Below are 16,359 nucleotides of genomic sequence, written 5' to 3'. Positions count from 1 at the left end.
ATTTCAGAACATACGGAACTGCTTTGTTCTTATTGTTTTGCATGAATGTATCATAATTTATTTGTCCAATCTGCTTCTGAGAAACAACTAAATTATTTGTAAAAACTTTGATAATATAAACAATGCTGCAAAGAATAGCCTTGTGTGCTGATTTAATGTCGTTATACTTTTTGTATAGCACTTTACAGTACTGAGTTTATTCCTGCCGAGAGAGAGAGAGAGAGAGAGAGAGAGAGAGAGAGAGAGAGAGAGAATTCATCATATATATGGTCAGCTCCTAGAAGCTTTGCAGTTTCCTGGCACCGAATAAAAAGGCAACCACTGAATTGTCAGATCACTGAGCCAACTGGTCTTTATCAAACAGTATACTCAGTATTAGCCACCCTGTTTATGTCCACAGAGTGCTGCTCAAATGTGGTTCCTCCCTGGTGATACCAGTTCCGACTTCTTTCTTTACTCCTGCTATTGCCTAAGGAAGAGACCCTATGCACAGAAGAAGATGTAGGACTAATTCAGAAATGAACCTCGGGAACGTGTTCTTAAAGATACCTCCTTGGACTTGTCCCTATCAAAGCTCATCAAACACATTTATGTGCCTTCCTACGCAGCAAACATTTTCCTGAAGCTCATTATCCTCACCAGGATTGTAGAAAGACATGCCAGCTTAGCAATTTGGTCCTGGCCTCCCCATTCTAAAGCTATTATGAATATTAAATCTAATTACTCTCATAGCTGATCCCTTGGTGACTCTACTGTAGGTTCTCTGCCACTCAAAAAAAAAATTACCCTCTAGTTGGCTTTTCTTTTCTCATCTCTCATTTTCTAGTCATGAATTAGAAGTAAACATGGGCAGCTCAACACTGCTCCATGACCCCAAGGAGACTCAGTTTTAAAAAAAATGCAGCACATCTAAAAGCTCTCTCTACTTTTTTTGATAGTTGAAATAGCATTCACTGTTGCACTGTATCATGTGCTATTTAAATCCTCAAAGAGTTCTAGTAAATTAAGCATGGTTTCTGGTTACAGAAGTGTTGGGAAGGACTGGCTTGTGGTTTAGACATAGAATTCTTCTTTATCTCATTTATGTCACAGAGCACTAGTCAAATGTACTCATCCAACTGATGCTCATTGTTGCTAAAATTTAGTGACACTATTTAAGTACTATATATGTTCTTATACTATCCTGTAAATACTCAGTACACTAGCCTACCTCACATCTTTTCCTGTATCTTATCTCTCTATCCTTAGCTTGGAAAAAAGAAACACTGAACCAGATTTTAAAAGCAATGACTGTCACAATGGAATATGAGGCAGACATTAAAAGATCTTTATGCACTGATAGAGAAGAAAGGCCAAGATACATTAAAACAGATAAAAACCGTACAAGTTGAGAATGTCCAGTGTGGTTCTCTATTTGTGATAAAAATGGGTTTGTATAGATATTATATTAGGCCTTTCCCACTTGTCTACAGCTTCCCCTTCTATAGAATCACTGGTTGGCAAATAGCAATAGTGATAGCTTGAAAACATTAAGTAAAAAACTACAAAAATAATTAATTCATAGGTTTCAAATTGAATATTGTTCTAAGTAGTATGATAAAACCTATACCACCGTCACTCATTCATGTCTTGGATATAAATTACCTCTGTGTTTAACATGTCTAAGTTGTATATGCTACACCACTCACTATTAGACACTTAGAAACTGCCTAAATTATCAGACTGACTTCAGAGAGAGGGAGAGATCACAAAACTTTTATTATAGTACACATATAGTATAGAAGTTTTATGATATTATTATTAATCTTTTGCCATGTCTAATTTCTAAACTAAACTTTATAATAATAGTTGTCTATGTTCAGGAAACAACAGTACAGGCATCCTTTGGTATGCAAGTGTGATTAGTTCCAGAATCTCCCTTTATATAAAAAAAAACACTTTATATGTATATAACCTACACAAGCCTCTCATATAGTTTAAATCATCTCAATGTTACTTATTATACTTACTGTAATACAAATAATTATTATATTATTTAGGAAGTCATGACAAGAAAAGCATCCATATATGTTCAACATATTCAGCACGATACATCTACCCCATACTTATTTATCCTCTCCAGAGTCTCATTATATAGCCTTGGTTGGCCTGGAACTCACTGGGTAGATCAATGTGGGCTTGAACTCACAGAAATCTGCCTGCCTTTGCGTCTGGAGTGCTGGGATTAAAGGTGTGTACTACCACAGTCAGCTCCGTTTTTGTTTTTTGGTTTTGTTTTTTCTTTTCAGTGCTGGGCCTCATGCATACTAGGCAAGTGTTCTACTACTGACCAACATTTCCTTTCTTTCTCTTATCCTGTCAAAGATCCAACTCAGGAGTTTCAGTGTGCTAGCATGAGGTCTACCACAGACCTACATGGCCAGTCTTTTCCTACTTGTGTTTCCAAATTGTGTTTGGTTGAATCCTTGGACATAGAGAGGTGACTATTTATGTGGGATTCAGTACTATCATCCTTTTAAGGAACCAAGCAGGGGTCTTGGGATCCATCCTTTACAAAAGAAGAATACCTGTACTCTCATATGTTATCTAACTGTTCAAATATGTACAGAAAACAAGAAACTAGTGGCAGCTGTTACTTCTGATAAGTGACAATAAGTGGATGTTGGGCAAGACTTGTTTATGTGTTTTATAACTTTATTAATCCTCTGTATTTAATACCATGGGTATTTGTTTCTCTGTGTGGTACTGACAACTGAACCTAGGGCCTTTCCCACATTAGAGAAGTTCTTTTCTATTGTGTTACATGTTCAGTCCCCTACGGTGAGCTTTCTAAACCTTTGTAGCTATTTGATTTTTTTTTAAAATAAATGAAATTGTACATCACAGTTAACTTCAATTTTTCCAGGGTTTGCAAGGCATGACTGACAAAATTTGAATGTATTTATCTTGCACAATGTGATGTTCAGATACGTGTATATCTAGCGAAATGATTTCCAAAAGCCAGTTGTTTAATCTATTCATTACCTCACTCCAACATCCCTTTTGTTGTAATAACTTAAAAAAAATTGCTATGTTTATTTAAGCACATGTGTCTCCCTGCGAAGGGACACAGATGGTGTGTTCTCAGGGTATTTATTTCATGGGACATGTGTACTATGAGTGTCAAGCCCAAAGGGAATCAGTTAGGGATGATGTCTCTGGAGTTTCCAGTTAATGAATTCATTCAGCATTTCATGGCCGTAGGTTCCCTCAGTGCTGCAGATGCATGCAGTTCATGACAGTGTTTGAATGAGGCTGAGCCATCATAGATTCAATTCACTGCAAAGGACATGCCAGGGACAGGAGCACTCATTAGCCTCGGGAGATTTTAACGGTGGGTTATCTGGTTAGCAATACTTATCTGGACTTGATTAATTGTCCTTCTCTTCTCACAACTGCCTCTTCCCAGAAGTTTTAACATGCCTCTGGCAATAGAAGAATAGAAATGCCCACCTCCGCTGAAACGGAATGCTTTTTTAGCTGTATATATTTAGCATGATGTTTGAGGTGTTACCACCTTTAAGCACTGCGTGTAGTATCTTCTTCCCCCCATCCTGTTTGGATCTATTCAGCACAATAATGACTGCCGTGATACTAAGAAAACCCTATTTGTGCAGTGAAAAGGAGAACGGTTTTCCCTTTCAGGCAGATTGGTTAAGGCCTGGAGGGGGGGAAGGAGGGAGGAAACCTGTGTAAAAGCCTTAAAGAGAAAAGGAACCTAATTAAAACAGGACATCTGGGCATGCTTGTCCTGGGACAGTTGAAGCAAAGAGAGCACTTGTAAAAGAGGAATAGAGTCAAACAAGCGTAAAATGGGCGAGCTTTTCTTCCTAAATCTGCACTGGCTGAGGCAATCAGCGGATGCAAACAGAGAATGCTGGAGATGGAAGCGCCTTCACAGACCAGCGGGTCCAACCCCCTCTCCATGTATATGAAGAAACAGACTCAGCAAGGGACTTTTCAAACAGCGAAAACTACAAGTTTCATACTCAGAATAAAACTCTTTTCTTTAAAGGTCCCTCAAACATATCCTGTACATTCCTAACACTGCTGGTTCTGATTTAGGGCAAGGCGGTTGCTGGAGACCTCACTTTCCTTCTTGCCCTAGGCATTAGAATGGTGGTAAGGGTTAGCGAGCAAGTCTCAGAAGGACTAACTCCTGGCTAAAAGGATTTGATTTCACAAAAGTTTACATTCAATTGCTGCCTGGTTATGGCTGGGTGGGAAAAAAGAAAAGCTATAGATCATACATGCTCAGAGCGCCATCTTATGGAGACACTGTGGCATGACAATAAATAGTCTGTCAACCTTGGAAAATACTGGCCACAAGCACTGGGGGAAAATGGGCTAATTTTAAACGAACAAATAGCTTCAAAAACAAACTCGAACATAGAGTAGAAAAAACCATCTTATTAAGAGGCTCTAAGAGAAAACTGTTTCCTGTTGGAGATGCAGCCTTTAATTTGCATAAATACACAAAAATAAAAGATGAAATTAGCTGAGATTTTAAATGTGTTTAATAAAGAAAGTGACAATTTTTCCTACTGATTTGTGGACATTTCTTTGTTTGTTTATGTTGTGTCATAGTGTTTACCCCTGGCTACCCTGGGACTTGCAATATGAACATCAAGCTGGTCCTAAACTGATTACAAGCGGGGACCATTAATCCCAGATTTTTATGGATATAGTCAAAGAGAAATGTTTCATCTGTTTCATTTTTTTTCTAACTGCAGGACGACAGTTACAAACAACTTCAAGGCAAATTTTCAATGCTAACAGCACACTTATCCACGATATTCCAAGAAATACCTGTGTTTTCACACAATTGCCTCTCAGAAATTACAGAGATTTTAGTAGCAAGAAAGAAAATGCTCGGGACAGAATCAGAAGGATGCAAAGCCATTCACATCTCATTTTAGAAGACATTAGCATGCTAGGGGAGTGAGTGTCAATCCATTTCTATCCTTGTTTTAAGCCTCACTTGAGAAAGGGCTAAAAGATTACTCTTGGAATAGCAATGACTTAAATCCAGAGATGTAGCGAATATTTTCTAGCCGGTGAAGAAAATGTGAACGTTGATATTATCCCTCAGAGTCTGGGGCTGGGGGAAGCAGTTGGTCCAGCAGAGGGAGGACAATAGACAATGCCTGGGATAGCATTACCTGTACCTCAGTCTAACAATCAAAGGATCCAGGAGAGGAGGAGAGACAAAAAGAAACCCACCTTCCATGGGCTGGGATTACAAGCAATCACTATACCAGTTGAGCTACACCCCTTCCCCTAGATAACACATTTACAAAAAGGCCAAGTCATGTGGTAGAAAGAGAACTGGGCTTATACACAAAGATACAGATTCAAATATTGGTTCCCCAAATAAAAATAAAACTGGCTTCCCTTCAAACAGGTAAGGAATAAAGCCACTAGCATGTTTTGGGGGACTAGTTGATAGGACAAATGCTATTGAGTTGAGATTACATAGGCTATGTGGTTCCAACTGTGCCTAGGAACACAGAACTTTCTATAGGAGAGCTCTTGTTATGTGAGAGTACAAAATACAGTGCCAGACAGAACGTAGGCCTTCAACAAACATTGTTTGCAAAGAACTTCCTGAGAGTGCCCAAATGAACCTTGAGAACAATAGTTAGGAGAAGCTTCAAGTTCCTCACACCCACCCTGTGGGGGAAACCCAAGGCTTCCATTGTCTTCAGTCTGGTCCTATGTAAAGTGTAAGTTAAGGCTGAAGTGGGAATACTATAGGGCCAGAACATTAGGATCAAGGTAAAAGAACACAAAGTTTACTTTGTCTTTGCTCTTGAACTCTGACGGCTAAGCGACAGGCACTGAATACTCAAGCCTAGCTGTGGAGGACTCTTCAGCAGAGAGACCTTCACAGAGCTTCCAAGGGACAGTGCTTATCAAGGAAGAACCTGTTGGCCAGGACTTTAAGTGCTTCATACTTCATCGTGTTGTTTTGAATGTCAAATGAATTGTCAGAGGTCTAGAGCAAAGGGCAGACTGACTCCACAGCAATGGGAACTGCAGAGAGATCCTTTAAAAGATAAACATTCCTGTTATCCTTTGGCTGGAAGCCTCTTTTCCCTTAGCTATAGTTACTAGCAGGCCTCTAAACCTTTCACCTGCAGGGTTATCCCTCCACCCCTACTCTCCAACCCCTGCCCCAGGTCTTCAGCCCGAGGAAACAGAACTGCTAAAGGTGTTAGCTTAGCTGACTCACCTGGCAAGCCCCAGGCTTTGGAATTTGCCTTGTCCTTCAAAGCTATTCTTTCACGCTCTTGGAGTGAGCCCCGGGTGTTCAGGCACTTCCTCTTGCCTAGCAATGTTTCATTATTTCCCTGGGCGATCTGACCTGAACTCTGGCCCATTTCCCTCATTTGTATTCACCTCTGCGTCTACAGCCTTATTCGTTTCCTGGCAAAACCTGGCCCTTATTCGTTAGGGCCTCACTAGATATCTGTGGGGCTGATGCGAGGTGGAGGGCCCCCCCCACAAAGCTCAGTTTATAGGGTGGAAACTTACTCTTGCCTAGTTCTAATTATTCAGTCTTGTTGGATCTGCATTCTTTAACGGGAGGGCTTGCCTTACACAGACTGGCCTTCTGGTCTCCCTGCCAGTCTCTTTCACCTATCAAGTCACACTACTTTAGGTCACTGTCTTCATGGCAGACTTGCTTTTCTATGCCCTACTAAATGTTACCATTCAAGTGGCATGACACATACCACTTGGTTCGGCTAGCCAGAGAGAAGGCCTCTCGCAGCTCACAGCCCACTCCTTCCAGCCTCTTGTCCTTCCCTTCAGACTAGTCACTGGGCTTCCAAACCTGCTAGCAACATGCATTTGTATCACAACCTCTTTTTGAATGGCCGTTTGAACTCATGATGTTCTATGGTTGTGAACCAAATTTGATACACCTCTTCTGGGACTTCCGCTGTCACCATGTGATATAGGGTGTGCCTCTACTTATTACAGGTGGAGCATCTTTTGTCTAAAATGCTCAGGACTGAAAGTGTTTGGATTCCCCCCCCCCCCGCAACCCCCATTTTGGGGATACTGTCTTATATATAATGAGATATCCTGGAGATGAGACTCACATATAAACATAAAATTCCTTCTCATTTCCTATATTCTTTATCTATAATTCAAACAACCTAGGGGTATGGTATATTTGTAATGTACCTACATTTTGACTGTGACCCATCACATGAGGTCAGCTGTAGAATCTTTCCAATTCTGACATCCTATCAACCCTCTGGAAGTTCCTGATCCTGAGGCAGTAGGGACTTTGGAATTTTAGTGTTCACATTGTGAACTACTAAAAGACAAAGCCTTCTGTATTGTAGCATCTAGTGGACTGGAATAGTGTGCCTCTTACCGTGGGGAAGGAGCTAGCAATGGTAAGGTAAGTCAGTGTGAATCTGGACCCAGAACACTGAAGGGTATCTCATACTGTGGGACTACGCCTTCACTGTCTTAACATTGGTTTCTCAATTCCTGAACTGAGGTTAAGAAGAAGTAGGAAGAAAGAATACTCAGTGAGTCTTCATCTGGTGGACAAGTGGCAATGTGGAGCACAGATAGAGGTGACAACTAGTCTAGATCAAGAGCTTGTCACCACCAGAGGCTCCAGATCAGACTAGCATCACCCTTAACAGGCTTGAGCCAGGCACTGGCACCTTATAGTCACCAACCATTAACTAGAGGCTAGGAATAACAGAGGGCAAGGGGGTGTGAGCTCCAGCATGAACTAGGTCCACTCCGACTGCCCAAGTTGCTCAGATGTTCCCAGCAGTTTGCACCTGCTCTGTCACTAGAACAAGCCACCCATTGTGTGAAGCTGTAGGCGTGGTGATATTAAGCAAACAACAACAAAATGACTCTCCCAAGTGAGCCTAAAGCAGATGGGAGTCCAGGAAAACTTTACTAAGCCAAATAAAAGTGACCGTAAAGCACTTGATAAAATAGAAACTACCACGTAAATACTTAATAAAAGCACACAGCAATTCACACAAGGACAACTGGGTCAAAAACTACCCAAGCTTTCTAGCCTAGAGGTTCTTAGAAAGAGTGGAAATTGTCTTCCTCCCTCTGGTTGCTAGGCCACTTTGTATTCCTCTGCTGTTACCTGCCCTTCAGGCCTTGGCACCTCTGTAGATATAGCTCTCTGGTCACTGATCTATCTCTGTGGCTAGAGGGTGTCTAATTTTCATTCTGGGTAGTTGTGTCAAGTATTATTCAGAGCAACAGTGATTGAATTCCACTTCTTTTGTTTGGAAGCCCCAGTAGAGCTGTGTGGTACTCTAAGGGAGACTTTTTCTTTAAGATTTAATTACTCGAATCCCGCCCCCAAACTCTCCAGGATCAAGAACCTGAAAATGACTCTGGCAACATCCCAGACAGCTGGCCTGCCTGCTCCCCTGTTAGCTGCTGGAAGACTGAAATGAAGAACTCACCGAGATCCTAATGAGAGTGATTATACCTTGGGGCTCTGTTTAAATACTCTCACTGTGGACTATCTGAGAAGCCATCAAGGACAGAAGTGGAAATTCAAAGTCACTCAGGTTGCTGCATGGCATTCTTCCTTTCAAATTCTCAGTTACACCCCAAATCCCCCCATAAATCAGCCTAGGCCCCATGTCATGAAACAGAGGAACAAATAAAGAAAGATAAAGAAAAGAAAGTTACCTGTCTAGAAGAGATTGAAGGAAGAGCTAGCCTCAGAAGCAAGCAAAGGGCGCCCTCTAGCTAGGCACTGGAGTAGCTGTAGGACAAAGAGCTCTCTCACTTTTACAAGGAAAGGAAAAAAGAACATGACTGGAGAAATCGCTCTTGTTTGGACCTGAGGGTGGGGTGAGGAGCAAAGAAAGGACTAGATTTAGCTGCATGTGCAGGTGCACCCACTCCAAGTATGGTGGACTAGCGACAAAAGCAAACTTAGGTTAGAGATTTGATCAAGAACAAGAAGAAGGCATACAAGTTCTGAACCCCAAAGAAAGAGCCAAGCTTCTTTCAGCCAGAGCAGTGTAAGTGGATGAAGGCATAGACTGGCTTGGCTGGCTTAGAATTTTATCTACTTTATTAGTGCACCTCTGGTAATATGTACTTAGTTTTATCAGTAAAAATGGGAAGATGAGGGGAAATGGTACAGCCCACCACAAAGGCTGTTGTGAGAATGAACGTCCACAAAGTACTTAGCACACAGGACCTGGCAGACGGCGAGCATGCTAGCAACGTTAGCTATTATTATCCTTAACCATGTCTACTGGGTGAGTCCTTCGTGAAGTGTCAAACTTGGAAAGGATGTATGAGTAAAGATAGCAGGGCTTGGGAATCCTTCAGGCAGGAGAAGGTCAGGAGTTAAAAGATAAATCAACAAAATGAGGAAGCAAAGTCCCCATTGGAATGACATCTTTTTTCCTCATATTTAGTAGATGTCAGAGGCATAGGGGCTTAAAGGTGACCAGCTATTGGCAATTTGCCCAAAAGTGAGAGGATTTGTGGAATCTGGAAACTTCCATGTAAAAACTGCAAAGTCCCAGGTGAACTAGAGTAACAAACTTACCACTGTTGGCTCCAGAGACATTTGTTGCTCTAGGTGAATTATTTTGTCTTGAGACAGGGTTTTGCATAGCCCAGGGTAACCCAAGCTTGCTATGTAGACAAAAATGACCTTCCCCGTTCTACCTCCCCAGTGCCAAAAATACATCTGTGTGTTGCCATGCTCAATTCATGCAGTGCTGAGGATCAAATTCAATCCCCAAATTGTTTCATTATTTTTATATTTTAATAACCAAAGCACAGTGCATTCATTACTAGGTGCTAGCTCTGGCACTAAGAAAAGCTGGGCTATCAGTATCCATGGATATGGGTGTTTTAAAATGGGAAATTCTTTGCATCTAGGAAAAAAGAAGAAGAGTATCTTAAATAAACAGGCTTCTAGGGGCATGATATTCAGTCTGAAACTGATGTTCTTCAGCAGGACCGTAACATAACAATAGCCTCATTATCAATGATTCTCATTTGTTTATTCCATTATCTCATACATGCTTGAAGTTCAGCCCCCAGCACTATTATTACATGTGTTTGAAAGGAATACAACTGCTCCTTCTTTGAAATGATGTCACTTAGACTTTTTGTTCTTTTCGACTGATAACTCCAGTCTCTCTGAGGAGCTCCCAATCCAGGGCCAATTGCTTTATTCAAGACCACGGGCTGACTTATTTAAAAATAGAAGCTGTGGGGCCAAGTGGATTTGCTTAAAGAAAAAAAAATCTAGAGATATGCACAGAGAGAGCTGCTCAGGAGGCTGCTCAAGGAATGCGTGCTTGCAAAGAGAATCCAGTAATGCTGTGCTCATCATCTGGTGCGCAGCTCCATTTATTCAGGGCAGTGTTCTCCCTGTATCCGACTCACTCTTCCGCATTAAAATCTAGTATATGAAAGGTGCTTTCAACTTCCATTTCATGTGCATGTTCTTATCGGAGGCTCACTACAACCCCTTAAGAGGTTAAAGAGAAAGTTCAAGTGACCTGCCCAAGATATGCAGTGTCCCCCAAGGGGATGCTAGGTCTAGTCCTCAAGCCTGCGCCTCACAAAAGTCTCTGTGTTGCTTCCCCCTCTTTGAATTGAGTGGATCAAGAGTCTATACCAGGTACAATGGGACATTGACACATAGGAACAGAATACATAATACTTATCTTTAAGTAGATAGTGAGAAATTAGACAGAGACAGGTAAAGGATCTCTGGGCAGAGCAACTGGGAATGTGCTAAAAGGAGCCTGAGATGGCGGGACACTAAGACATGGATGGCAGGAGGATTCAGAGTTCTCACAGTAGGTGATGTTGAGTTCAGGATAAATACGGGTGAGCCAGCCCTACAGCTTTGAAATTCTAAGCCCTTCTAAGACTGTCCTTGTCTTAGTCTTCCATAATAGATTTTGGAAATTAGCTCTTTAGTATGAATATTTACAGAGCATAACCAGGTATATGCCCCTCTAACTCCAAGCTTGTATCTCAAATGGGAGCACATTAGTCTGGTTCCTGTGAGCAGGGACCAGTCCAAGCTTTGTTCCCAGAATAGCACCTAGAAGCAAGGACAGAGATGATGAAGTGCTCCAAACAAGAAGAGAGCTGAGCGGAGAGCCTGGATGACAGAGCGCTTGCTTAGTATGCAGAAGCCCTGTGCTTGCTCCCCAGCACAACATAAACAAACTGCTGCAGCATACATGCTGTAATCCTAGCACACTGGAAGCAGAGGCAGGAGCATCATACTTTCAACGTCATCCTCACCTACGTAGAACGTTACAGGCTAGCTTGGACTATGCAAGACCCTGCCTCAAAACAAAACTAAGATGAGTCAATTTGTGATTATTATTTTTTAAAGTTCCATCTCACCACGTGGCTCACTGAGATTAGAGGGCAAACAGTAGGAAGCTCCTCTGACTCCTGAGCTACAAATGAAAATGCATTTCCCTTCACACAGAAATGAAATGACACTATAAAGGAGGCAAACCCAAGGAGTGAAGCCAGCCTTGTGTAAAAGAATAAAGTTCACTGGCTTGAAAAATTGGCAAGTCACACCTGACGTTAATGATCTGTCTTTTCCCACAAAGGTTCAGTGTAAAGTGACAGGAAAAAGTTCAGAGTGTTAAGCAATTGCTTTGAACTGCTAACTAACCCTATTCTGGTTTCTAAACTGGCTGTGGACTATCACTCAGGCCAAGCCCAGGGAATTTCATGTTTTGCAGAAGAGATAAGATAAAAAAGAGTGGAGGCAGGTCATGCTGTTCCTGAGAAATGGATCATCAAGGGAAGCTACTGCATCCAGGCCTAGTAAATATCTACAATGAATGTTTTTGTAGATGTGTTTGCTTTTTTCTGTACTGAGGATGGAATCCAGGCTCCTCCATATGCTAGACAAATGCTTGTTGTGTCCCTGAGTCACCCTTTGGAACCACAAGATGTCATGACTAACTGCTTTGACAGCAACAATAGTTACCATTTTTGATGGCCCATTTTAACAGTATTGTTAAAGTTATAAACAAATTCTTAACTGAACAATTACCTCCATTTTCATATGGGGAAGCTGGATCTTGGTGAAGGAAACAAGCTAAGATGTACAGAATAGAAATCCAACCCTAGACATGCTGAATCCAAAATTGTATGCCTCAATAGCCCTGCTTCATGGTACCATGTACCTTTAAAATCTGTCTCTGGTTTTGTTTTGGAAATGCATTTTTTTCTTTGTCAACTGTTTGGGTGTATTTATAGTAATAAAAATAATCAGAGAAATCATTTTCTCTTAAAGAAACCACCAAAGGTTTGTACCCTGAGGCAAAATGTGGGGACAGTAAGAGTAAAGAATGGGTTGCTGTCAGCCTTTTCCATTACAACCCCAGAACCACAATGACAGCCATCCTCTGACCAAGTAGGATCTAATGGCATGCCCATTGCTAGGTGGCTCCTAAGTAAATGGTTTCCTTAAAATACCTCTCTGTGCTTTGTGCTCCCAGTCCAAACACTCCATCTTCTTTGATGCTCAGGGGCTGACTACGAGACATAACCCTGCTGAGTCAAAGTAATTAGAAAAGTGTTTCAGAGGCATTGCTATTTGGGAAGGTCAGAAGTATTCTAATGAGGTGATAAAGGAAACTGACTATCTAGACGTATCCAGCACCTAACATTGAATCAATTCTCTACCTAATTTACAGGCTCTCTGAGGGGTAAATTTTAATTTGTGTATTAGCTACCAGAATGTATATGGTCCCAGACATACTGTGTTCATTCACGATACGGATAATATTAAAACCATTCTAAGAATTCTTCTTTGGAAAGCTCATCTAAAGTTAGTGTTTGAAAATGCAAACACCCCATTATTTCATCCTCTCACACCAAGTGGACCCCAAAAGGTACAAGTCTGCTTGATCAGTGATCCCACTCTACAGTTTGGTTTTCCAAAACTCATAAGCATTAAAAAAAAAAAAACAACAACACCAAACACCACCAGTTTACCTTTCTAGGAAGAAGATGGCCCATCAACGTCCTTCTTACTGACATTTACATGGTCCTCTTTAATATGCTAAAAATGGTAAGGATGGTGCCAAGGCTTACTTTCCATAAGACATCTCTGAACTGGGAGTAGGCATCAGCATCCCATCTTTCAAGTAAGTTGACAGAATTTGGTGTTAAATGCCCCACCGCAGCATAGAGTTCATGTTTGAATGAACATTGAGAACTCTAGCTGCATCATTCTAAAGACTGTCCTTTCCTCAAAACACCTCCATTACCTTGGTCATGTTTCCTAACCTCTCAGGTTCTTACTACTAGAACCCTCAGCATGCAGCAGTGACAATCAGCTGCCTGAGATTCAACAGTCTTTCCACTGCAGGGACTGACTAGTCCTAACCCTGTAGGTGTCTTTCAAAAGATGATGTAAAAATAATATTGGGAGGATGTGGGAACATCAATGAAATCAGTCTATAACCTACAAAGTTCCTACTTTGCCCTTGGAAGGAGGCAAAGACCCTTGACAGACATAGGAACTCACATATGTCACTTAAATAATTTCTCTAAAAGTAGTCATTTCCCTGCATGGCTCCACTGCTTCACCATTCTACGTGTAGTGACAGTAAGGGAAGACTCTTCTTTTCCAATATTGATGAAGAAATGATATTTATTTGTTGAGAACACATATACAATGGGGACCAACTGAGAAGACCCTCAAGTGCCCTCTGTACAACAAAAAGATCTGAGTCCATGGAATGCTGGCATTGTGTATTACAAGGACAAACATACTCTGCAGAAAATAATAAGCCATCCAATTTTCAACAGGTGGTCTACAGGCTCATCTATAGCCTGCATGAGGATGTCTCCTCCTAACATTTAAGACGCGACAACCAACCACATGCAGCTCATTCTGAATGAGGCACACTGTATTAAGCCATCAGTCAACAGGATAAACCATTTTTTTCTCTTCAATTTTGCAGTTAAAGCTACTGTATGTGGCACCATAAAATAATCTTAAGGGATAAATGTTACTATATTGTCATGGAGTGGGTCCTGATAAATAGCTGTCACTAAAGACAATTTTTGAGATAAATCTATGATGAAAAATATAGCAGTCTAATCCCCTAGATGGATCATTACACGTGGGTACACTCCAGACATATCTGTCTTGTTCTACCATGATTTTTTTTAAATCCTTAGCAGCCATCAATAATATTTCAGGCCATAGCAAATTAAGTAATTTTCTGTGTAATGCATTAGTCTTTTGAAGCTTTTTCACAAACAGTATTGACCTAGCTCTCTAGGATGAAGTCAAACATGTAAACTGCTACACTAGCAAACAGCTGGATCCATCCATGCTTTCATTCTAGGATCTACACAGTAGTTCATCAAGTTGGAATGAATGGAGTGTCCTGATTCTGCTTCCTGGAAAACTGATGAATGAAATCCAAGGATGTTTGAGAGAGACTAAGAATTGTGGACAGAGCTGGAATAAACCAAATAAAAATGCCATGTTTGCTCTCCTACCCCCTATCCATCCATTCGTAAACAGAAGAACAAGAAGAAAATGATGAAGTATCAACAAGAAGACAGAGACAGAGAGTTAAAAGGTAAACCTCCATTTCTAAGCCTCAAAGCATGTTGGGCTACTGAGTAAGTATCAGCTACAGAGTGCTCGTAGTGAGCTCTTTGAGTGCTCTTAGGGTGCTATGAGGGAGATCTGAACCAAATGGCTTAAAGACCCAACTCAACCCACCTAATGCCATTTCCATCTTCCAAGAATTTAGTTTTCTCTTGTCCTTTCTTCCTCTTGCCTCTACATTCTGTCCTATAGATTTGCTTCACTATTGTCCTTTTTTGGGAGTATATGGAATGACACTCAGGTTCTCACACATGCTAGGCAGTTGCTTGCTCTTCGAGTTATTTACAGCCCAGGGTTCCCACATTGCTGCTTCATTGGCAGTCCTAGATTTAAAACAGCATGCACACTGCTTTGGGTCCTTTGGACAAAAGCCACACTATAAACCTAAAAATACATGCCCAAACATCAAAAAATAAACAGTCTATTTTAAAACAAGAGCATGGAGCTATGTATAGTATCTGCTCCCTTCTATTGGCCTGTTCTCATGCAGCTGGAATGGGAAGAACATTGTGTGTGTGTGTGTGTGTGTGTGTGTGTGTGTGTGTGTGTGTCTGTGTGTGTGGGAGAGAGAGAGAGGGGGACAGAGACAGAGAGAACATGCACATACTATGGCATGAGGTCCTTCCTTAATTCCTTTGATGATTGCTTGCTATATAAACCAATGAGATACTTGATAGTTGACAGTGCTAGAAGTCTATTCCCACACCAAAGTACTCAAAAGAGACCATTCTTAAAATAACAGGAGTATAAAAACAGGATCAAGTATGCTTCACAGCCTTTCCTAGATCATGGGAGAAAATAAGCTATTTTATTAACCTATTTTTGAAAAGTATTTTGTAGTACTTGTCAGGAACTGGGTGGCAAAGTTTCTCCCAATCACTCCAACTTGCTGATATGCCACAGTAATCTACCAGAGAAGAAAATAAAAGGTCAGGGTTTGGGAGATGGCTTAGTGGGTAAGTGTTCTTGCTCTTCAAGCAGAAAAAAATATCAGAATTTGAATCCAGCACCCATGTAAAAGGCCAAGCATGGCTGTGCATGTCTGTAACCCCCAGCATTGGAGAAGAGCTCACTGGCCAGCCAGCTTGAATGAAATGGTGATTTCCTGACTCAGCAAGAGTCCCTGCCTTAAGGCAACAAGGCAGAAAGCAATAGAGGAAGAGAATCATCCTCTACTGGCCTCCTCATGCTTGTGCATGGTTGTGTTCAACCATGCTCATGTGCACAGAACATGTGCACACAACACACACACACACAACACAGACAACACACACACACACAACTTCAAAACTTAAAATGTCTCCTTATTATGTTTTAAAAAACCCATGAGGTTTTAAGACAAGAACACAAGTCTTTGAGAACTAAAGGAGTTGTTTTGCATATCTCCACTTCTGTCTTTCCGATTTTCAGAGAAATCTTGGCAAGGCATTAGAAACACGAGAAGGTTTGGCTGATTGCTGGAAATCAGAAAGAGAATTCACAGTGCATGTGTGTATATAATTTCTCAGTTGAAATACAAAGTAAGATTACAAAACGTGAAGAAGAGGCACCTTTACTGTCATTAGCTCTCTGTAGATCTCAAGGAGTTTGCTCTGTAATGCAGGATGCCCCAAGTGAGAGTCCAAGCCATTCCAGGCACAAGATGAATAGAGATTTCC

At 41.2% G+C, this 16,359-nt stretch overlaps 1 protein-coding gene across 1 annotated transcript in view; it reads right to left on the bottom strand.

Moving 5' to 3' along the window:
- Window positions 1-16,359, bottom strand: part of Gpc3 (glypican 3) — a 340,192-nt gene that overhangs the window by 90,278 nt on the left and 233,555 nt on the right. The gene's annotated exons all lie outside the window — the stretch shown is intronic.

Source organism: Grammomys surdaster, unplaced genomic scaffold, assembly GCF_004785775.1.
Source record: "Grammomys surdaster isolate TR1022 unplaced genomic scaffold, NIH_TR_1.0 147, whole genome shotgun sequence".
NCBI classification, from domain to species: Eukaryota; Metazoa; Chordata; class Mammalia; order Rodentia; family Muridae; genus Grammomys; species Grammomys surdaster.
Note: the sequence above shows the minus strand (reverse complement) of the source record. Positions and strands in the feature narration are given on the sequence as shown.